Source organism: Meleagris gallopavo, chromosome 3 (genome assembly GCF_000146605.3).
Source record: "Meleagris gallopavo isolate NT-WF06-2002-E0010 breed Aviagen turkey brand Nicholas breeding stock chromosome 3, Turkey_5.1, whole genome shotgun sequence".
Lineage (NCBI taxonomy): Eukaryota > Metazoa > Chordata > Aves > Galliformes > Phasianidae > Meleagris > Meleagris gallopavo.
Window position 1 is genome coordinate 2928375 of NC_015013.2, and position 7784 is coordinate 2936158.

The 7784-nt window shown below is 41.9% G+C and overlaps 1 long non-coding RNA gene across 1 annotated transcript; it reads left to right on the forward strand.

Annotated features, from left to right (window-relative positions):
• The first annotated feature begins 320 nt into the window (after positions 1-320).
• Positions 321-7438, forward strand: LOC116216415. Its single transcript, XR_004159098.1, has 3 exons — positions 321-350; positions 5051-5109; positions 5985-7438. It is a non-coding gene; the product is annotated as an uncharacterized LOC116216415 (long non-coding RNA).
• Positions 7439-7784: the final 346 nt, after the last annotated feature.

Sequence of the window (7784 nt, forward strand, 5' to 3'; positions counted from 1 at the left end):
GAGGGCGTGCTGTCCGTTGCGGCTCTTCTTCGCGATGAAAGAAGGCGGCGCGGGTGTAGATGGTGGCAAAGAGCTTTTATTAAACGTGTCGCGCCGGCAGCAAGAGTGGGAAAGATGAAAAATGTAACACCTAAAGTAGAAAACCTCGATATCGGAGGCGTTTGAGGGCACGGCGTGGTTGAACCGCGTTTCTGATTTCCACTTTTAGGAAGGAAGTCCGCTTTTAGTGAAAAACCGGCGAATTGGAACGTGGCATAGTGTATTCCAGCTCTTTGATAAGGCTGATGGTGTGACTGAGATAGCAGACCTTAGCCGAAGGACAAAGTGCGAGGGCTTTGCCGTAGTTGGATGTAAGTTTTGAAGTGAAATTTGGAGCTTTTATTAAAACAAGAGGCGGCCGGGTGAGAAAGAGGCTGAAAGAGAAGTCACGGGGCGTTTCAAAAGAGAGGCAGTGCTCTGAAATCGTGTTTGTGATGAATACTGTGCATAACCCAGCTTTCTGACTTCAGCACTCTGTGCCTTTACATTGCTCCTCATTCATGATACCGTTACTTGATTAGAATTTTTTTTTTTACTCTGAAAGTAGTGCCTCCTGTTTATTTCTGTGGAAACTACAGCGTACAAAGAGCACAATCGCCCGTTTGATAGACCAAATTCTCAGCTACAGAATACAATTCTTCAGACTCATCGCCATTGACTGTGCATTTTCACCAATGATGAACAAAAGCCCGCGTGCCACAGTCATAAAAGTCCCCACCAGTGGAGATGACCCACTGTCACCGCTGCTGAAACGCTCAACTCACCTCCTCATTGTGCTTACATCCACTGCTTGCTCTCCAGAAATGCTCAGAGAGCACAGACGCATGTCAGTGGCTGCATTTGCTTTCCCATTGAGGAATTCAATGAGACACTTTTGCTTCAGACAGACTTCCATGTCAGGTGCCATTTTGTCAGACTGCCCTTCTGTTGCTTTCCCTGGTATGGCAACAAAACGTAACAATATTTGTGGGAAACTTCAGCCTCTATGGTGAGCCAACATAATAAAATAGAATGCATTACTTTAAGAGCAGCATCATATAAAAGGAATTAAGTGACTGTAAGATTTGGCATATTAGTATTTCATTCTGAGACACCTTTGGTATAATTGCTAAGGCTTGAAACCCAGTGATAGAAGTGACTGGAAAGAGCAAGCCTGGGTATCTGTTAGTTCATTGTAGAAGGGATATGAGCCACTTGGAACTAATGGATAAAAGGCCAGAGAGCATTAAATAACTGAATGTTATCTAGGATATTCATGAAGTGACACGCACGTTTAAACATATACATTTTCTTAGTAGCCAATATAAATTCTCTTCATAGGCTGGAAGCTCTAAATTCTTGGGTCTCTTAAGTGTAAGGATTACTCTGAGGGGAAATTTATGTGATGAAAAATGTCTGAGACAGTGAAACAAAACAATGAGAAAGTTGACTGAGTAACCACTATTTCTGGTTTTAAGTAAAGCATACCTTTAAGTACATCTGAGTGGGGTGAGGTTGTTTATTTTGACAATTAATTTTGGTGGATATTTTTTCATTATGAATCCTTTCCCCATCATTATGTTAATATGTTTTCAATCTGATGGCATTACCAATTACAATTACAATTCGTGGAACGTGCTAATTAATGATGAAACTGATACTGGTCAGATTGTCCCAAGGAACAGCGTGCAGGGAATCATAGAATCATAGAATTGCTCAGGTTGTAAAAGACCCTGAAGATCATCAAGTCCAACCTCAGCCTTACTATTCTACCCTAACTCTAACAACCCACCACTAAATCGTGTCCCTGAGCACCACATCCAAACGGTTTTTAAACACACCCAGGGATGGTGACTCAAACACCTCCCTGGGGAGCCTATTACAGCACTTAACAACCCTTTCTGTAAAGAAGTTTGACCTGATAGCCAACCTAAACGATTTCCCCTCGTCCTGTCACCAGTGAGAAGAGACCAGTCCCACTCTCGCTGTAAGCACCTTTCAGATATTGAAAGAGAGCAATAAGGTCTCCCCTTAGCCTCCTCATCCCCAGACTAAACAGCCCCAGTTCCTTCAGTCTCTTCTCATAGGACATATTCTCCAAGCCCTTCCCCAGCCTTGTTGCCCTTCTTTGGACCTGCTCCAGCACCTCAATGTCCTTTCTGTACTGAGGTGCCTAAAACTCAATGCAGTACTTGAGGTGAAACCTCACCAGTGCCGAGTCCAGGGGCAGGATAACTTCCCTAGTCCTGCTCATCACACCATTCCTGATACAAGCCGGGATGCCATTGGCCTTCTTGGCTACCTGGGCACACTGCTGGCTCATATTCAGCCAACTTCTTTTCCACCAGGGAGCTTTCCAGCCACTCTTCCCTCCTCTTCTGTAGGATTGCTTGGGGTTGTTGTGACCAAAAAGCAGGACCCAACACTTGGCCCTTTTAGAACTCATACAGTTTGCCTTGGCCCATCAATCCAGTCTATCCAGGTCCCTCTGTACTGCCTTTCTGCCCTCTGGCAGATTAACACTCCCTCCCAACTTGGCGTCGTCTGCAAACTTACTGAGAGTGCACTCAATTCCCTCATCAAGATTGTTAATAAAGATGTTAAATAGAAGCAGCCCCAGTACCGAGCCCTGGGGGGACACTGCTCATGACCGGACTGGATTTAACTCCATTGACCACAACTGGCCATCCAGCCACTGTTTCACCCAGCAGAATGTATGCCCATCCAAACCATGGGCAGCCAGCTTCTCCATGAGGATGTTGTGGGGGACAGTGTTAAAGGCTTTACTGAAGTCCTGATAGAGAAACCACATTGGCAGCCTTACCTTCATCCAATAAGATGGTTGCCTTGTCGTAGATTGAAATCAAGTTTGTCAGACAGGTTCTACCATTCATGAACCCATGCTGACTGGGCCTGATCCCCTGGTTGACTTTAAATTGATCCATGATGGCTCCCAAGATTATCCATTCCATGACCTTCCCTGGCACTGAGGTGAGACTGATAGGTCTGTAGCTACCAGGATCATCTTTCCAGCCCTTTTTGAAGATGGGCGTCACATTTGCCAGTCTCCAGTCCCCAGGACATCCCCAGTTAGCCAGGACTGCCGAAGGGTGATGGAGAGTGGCTTGGCAACCACATCCATCAACTCCCTCAGCACTCTAGGGTGCAATCCATCAGACCCCATGGACTTGTGAGTGTCCAGCTTTCAGAGCAAGTCCAAAATGATCTCATTATGGGTTATGCAGGGCCTACTCTATTCCCCATCCCTATCTACCAGCACAGGGGGCTGTGCACCCAGGCAGTAACTAGTCTTCTATTAAAGACCAAGGCAAAGAAGGCATTAAGCACCTCAGTCTTATCCTGATCCTTGGTCACTGTGTTCTAGCAATGGATGGAGATTCTCCCTAGCCTTCCTCTTACTTTTGATGTATTTATAGAAATATTTATTATTGTCATTCACCTTAGTAAGCAAGTTCAGTTCTAGCTGGACTTTGGTCTTTTTAATTTTCTCCCTGCACTGCTTCTCTCTGTATTTTGAACCTCATAAGTAGCTTGCTCCCTCTTGCGAAAACCATAAGCTTTCCTTTTGTTCCTGAGTTCCAGCCGAAGGTCTCTGTTCAGCCAGTCCGGCCTCCTTGCCCATAGGCACATCTTCCATGACTTGGGGAAGGTCAGCTCCTGCACCTTTAAAATAACTTCCTTAAAGTATTTCCAGCCTTCCTAGGCTCCCATGCCCTAAAACTACTTCCTAAGGGACCCTCTCATCCATGGTCCTGAAGAGGCTAAAGTCTGCCCAAGTAGGCAGCTCTGCTGACTCCCCTCCATGGTTTAACAAGGATTCAGAAATCTAGCATCTCATGATCACTCTGCCCCAGACAGCCTCCAAGATTCACATCCCCTCAAGACCTTCTCTGTTAACAAACAGCAAGTCCAGGATCTTGCTTCCCCTTGTTGACTTCTTCACCAGCTGTGTCAGGAAGTTATCTCCCACACACTCCAGGAACCTCTGGAACTGTTCTCTTTCTGTTGTATTATAAATCCAGCAGATGTGTGGGAAGTTGAAGTCTCTCCATGAGAATCCTGCAAGGTGTGCCATTTTTTGCCTTCAAGTTTGAAAATTTTTTGAGCCATCAGGGGTATATCCTTTTTCTGCATTTGTAGATCATTATGTTCTTTCATCTCCCCATATCATAAGCAGGGTTTCTGCTTTCTACATTAATTACAGGTGTTTTGCTGCACTGCTTCTATTTATTAATGAAAACATTCAGAACTTATGAGTTAAATTTCAGTTCATCTTCTCTTCATGAATTATAGAATGAATAGAGCATTAAAACATGGTTCAAAAATGTAGTAGCTATTTTAGATTGTGACAGTTTGGGTCATTGATTGATATTATGATTGGCTTTTTTTTTTCAGTTCTTGACATTTTCAAGCTGAATTCTTCTGTTTGTTTGTTTGTTTGTTTATTTATTTATTAACATCCTCTCGGTATTGAAGAATTTTGGGTTTGTTGATGGCTGTCTTCTTCTAACAACTACAAGTTTTTGGATGAGAAACTTTGTAAGCATATCGGAGAATTCATGCCTAAGACCCCTCATATTGATCTCATGAAAATCAAACTGACTTTCATAACTATGTATTGCCAAATACAGTTTTTATACATACAGGATCGCTTTTCTATCACATTGCCTCCTGAAGGGATTTGGCAGGTGCTAAGCTCATGCAAATGAAAGAGCAGAAACATGGCTGGAAGCATAAAGCACATGTTGCTGCTCCTATGCTGGCAGTAAATGTTCAGTGTGAGGCTGGGCAAACTGAGTCAGTGTCAGCTTTGGAACAAAAATTTCTTGGATTTTTTGGTTTTTGTGTTTTGTTATTTTGTTTTCTGGGAAGGAAAATTTCTCACAGTAATCAGAGGACCAGGCAGATCGTTCTGATAGGTCATCCATCAGCTGAGTAATTCTCTTCGGAGGAAATGGTAAAGTACTTCAAGTCTTTTAAACACCATCTCCCCTTCCTTGCTTTTCCATAGGCCTGTCTTGTTGTTACCATGCGAAGGACAATCTAATGTGCCGGGATGTTTGTGAACAGGTAAGTTTACTTTATTATTTCTTTTATTTCCCAGAGTTAAAATCACGCTTTTAGACAATGACTTAGCAAAAATAGTGATATAAGTAATTATCTATATGTAAGCACTGCATGTGAATCATGAAATGTAATATTGTTATCTAAATGAGAACATAAAAGTTTGAGGTGTAGTCCTCTTCCTTTTCAAAGTGGATTCTTCATCAAGTTCTATTGAAGTTCAGAAGGCATAGAGTTAAAATTTGAATTCAGGATTTTGCCAAGAAGTGATAAGCACAATGGGAAATGTGAGGGATGATTCAAATTTTGAGAATTTGAAATGAAGAGCAAAGTGTTGGTACTGTTCCTTTTTTTTCTCCTAGTTGTTGCTTCTTAACTAACAGTGAGATATTCATTATGATGTATAGATTTGTGAATCCAGCAAAAATGTTCTTACTCTGTTCATACAGTAGTAGTAGAGCTGATTGTGTTGAACCCAAACTTGGAAAATATTTTCCATAACTTATGTTTAGTTTTTTTTAGCTTTGGATAATACATTGTACATCTTAGTGTGCATGTGTATATATTTATGTAAATGTACTTAGATTTTTTTTATTAATAAACTATACATAAACATGCACAAATTTAATATAAAATTTGTGCCCTTGCATCATAGCTGCCTTCTTTTTTTATTACCTTTTTTTGAACCTATCAACACTGAATCTGGTTATGGTTAGGGTCCTCTTTACTTGCAATTTTGTTATTGAAAATTTTGTTTAAATCGCTCTTCTGCCTCTTTAGTACAGAGAACAGCCAAATCCCCCTTCAGATCTTAAAAGGTCTTAAGATGCTACAAGTGTGCTTTTAGCCCTTCCAGCTTAATTTTCTCTCTTTGAATACAGGTAAACAAAACTGTACATGCTACTATAAACAAAAGTGTAACACTGAGTTGAAGAACTGTTAAAACTTTATGGTAAGAAACAGTTACCAAACTTGGCCACTGTATTGAGATAGCGTTTGGAATAATCTGTTCAATTTTTCTTTTATTTCACCAACTTGAAGTTCCTATTAGCTCTCTACTAAGAAGTACCCTTTCCAAACCAGAAAGCCATCCATCTTTCCTTAAATCTCTGGAGAGATCATAGGCAGAGTCCTGGAACACATTTCTTTCTGATCATGTGAAGGGTAAAGTCATGCCTGACAGACTTCATTGCTATTGATAATAAAATAGCTAGATTTCTGGGTGAGGGTAAATAAGTGGATGTCATTTGCATTGACTTTAAAGGTTTCAACACTCAATATTTTTGTATCCATTTTAGCATATTATAGCTTTGATGGATAGACAGTTAGAGGACTGAAAATTTGTTTGAATAATCGGGTTCAGAGAAGAGAAGTTAATAGGTCATACTTTATCTGCAGGGCAATAAGAAGTGGAATACCAAAGGAATCTGTACTGGGATGTGTCCTGTTTATCATCTTTATTAATGACATGGAGGAGGCAGTTGATTCACTCTTGTTGAGTTCTCAGTTGATACCAAACTGGGAAGAAGAACTGATAATCTCAAAAGAAAGACTACCATCCAGAGCAGCCTGGATGAAGTCTATGAAACTCAGCAAGGACAAATGCAAAGTCCTGCACCTGGAAATAATTACTTACAGCAATACAGGTTGGAGATTGATATACTGGAGAGCAGGTTTGTTGAAAAGGATCCAGTGGTGTTAGTATACTGATAGCAAGTTGAATGAGAGCCACTGTGCCTTGGCAGAAAAGAGGATAGCCTGGGATATTTTAACAGGAGCACAATCAGCATTTCTAAAGAAATTACTATCTCCAGAATTTGTTATGCCATATCTAGAATACAGCGTCCAGTTTTGGGCCACGCTGTTACAAGGAAGACATCAGTTAACTGGAGAAAGGTGCACTGAGATGATCATGGAGCAGATGCCATGTGTGGGGAAGCTGAGGTAACTGGTTTTAGCAGGGGAGGAAGGAGTACATCAGCAGCCTTTTGATACCTGTAAAACGTTGTTCAGGATGTAGAGCCAGGCTCTTCACAGTAGTCCTTAGTGGGAGGCTGAGAGAACAGGCATAGATTAAAAGCAAAGAATTCTAGCTGGTTATAAAGTAAAAGTTCTCCACTATAAGGACAGAAGAGTGTCTGTGCATTCTTTGTCCTTGTGTGTTTTCAAGATCTGACTGAGCAACATGGTCTGACATCATGACCCTGCAGGTGACCCTGCTCTGAGCTGGAGGTGGAAATAAATTATTTTCTGAAATCCCTTCACATCTGAATTATTTTATTCTTCTATGACCCTAAAAGACACCAAATGCTACTGCAGTTCTTTCCTTGCTATCTTTTCTGAAACTAGCAACTGTTGTTGTTACAGAATCACAGAATCATAGGGATTGGAAGGGACCTCCAGAGATCATCGAGTCCAACCCCCCTGCCAAAGCAGGTTCCCTACATCAGGTCGCACAGGTAGGCGTCCAGGCGGGTCTTGAATATCTCCAGAGAAGGAGACTCCACAACCTCCCTGGGCAGCCTGTTCCAGTGCTCCGTCACCTCACCGTGAAGAAGTTCTTGCGCACATTCGTGCAGAACTTCCTCTGCTGCAGTTTCTGGCTGTTTCCCCTCATCCTGTCTTCACACACTGCTGAAAAGAGTCTGACCTCCCCACTCTGCCCCCCACTTAGGTATTTA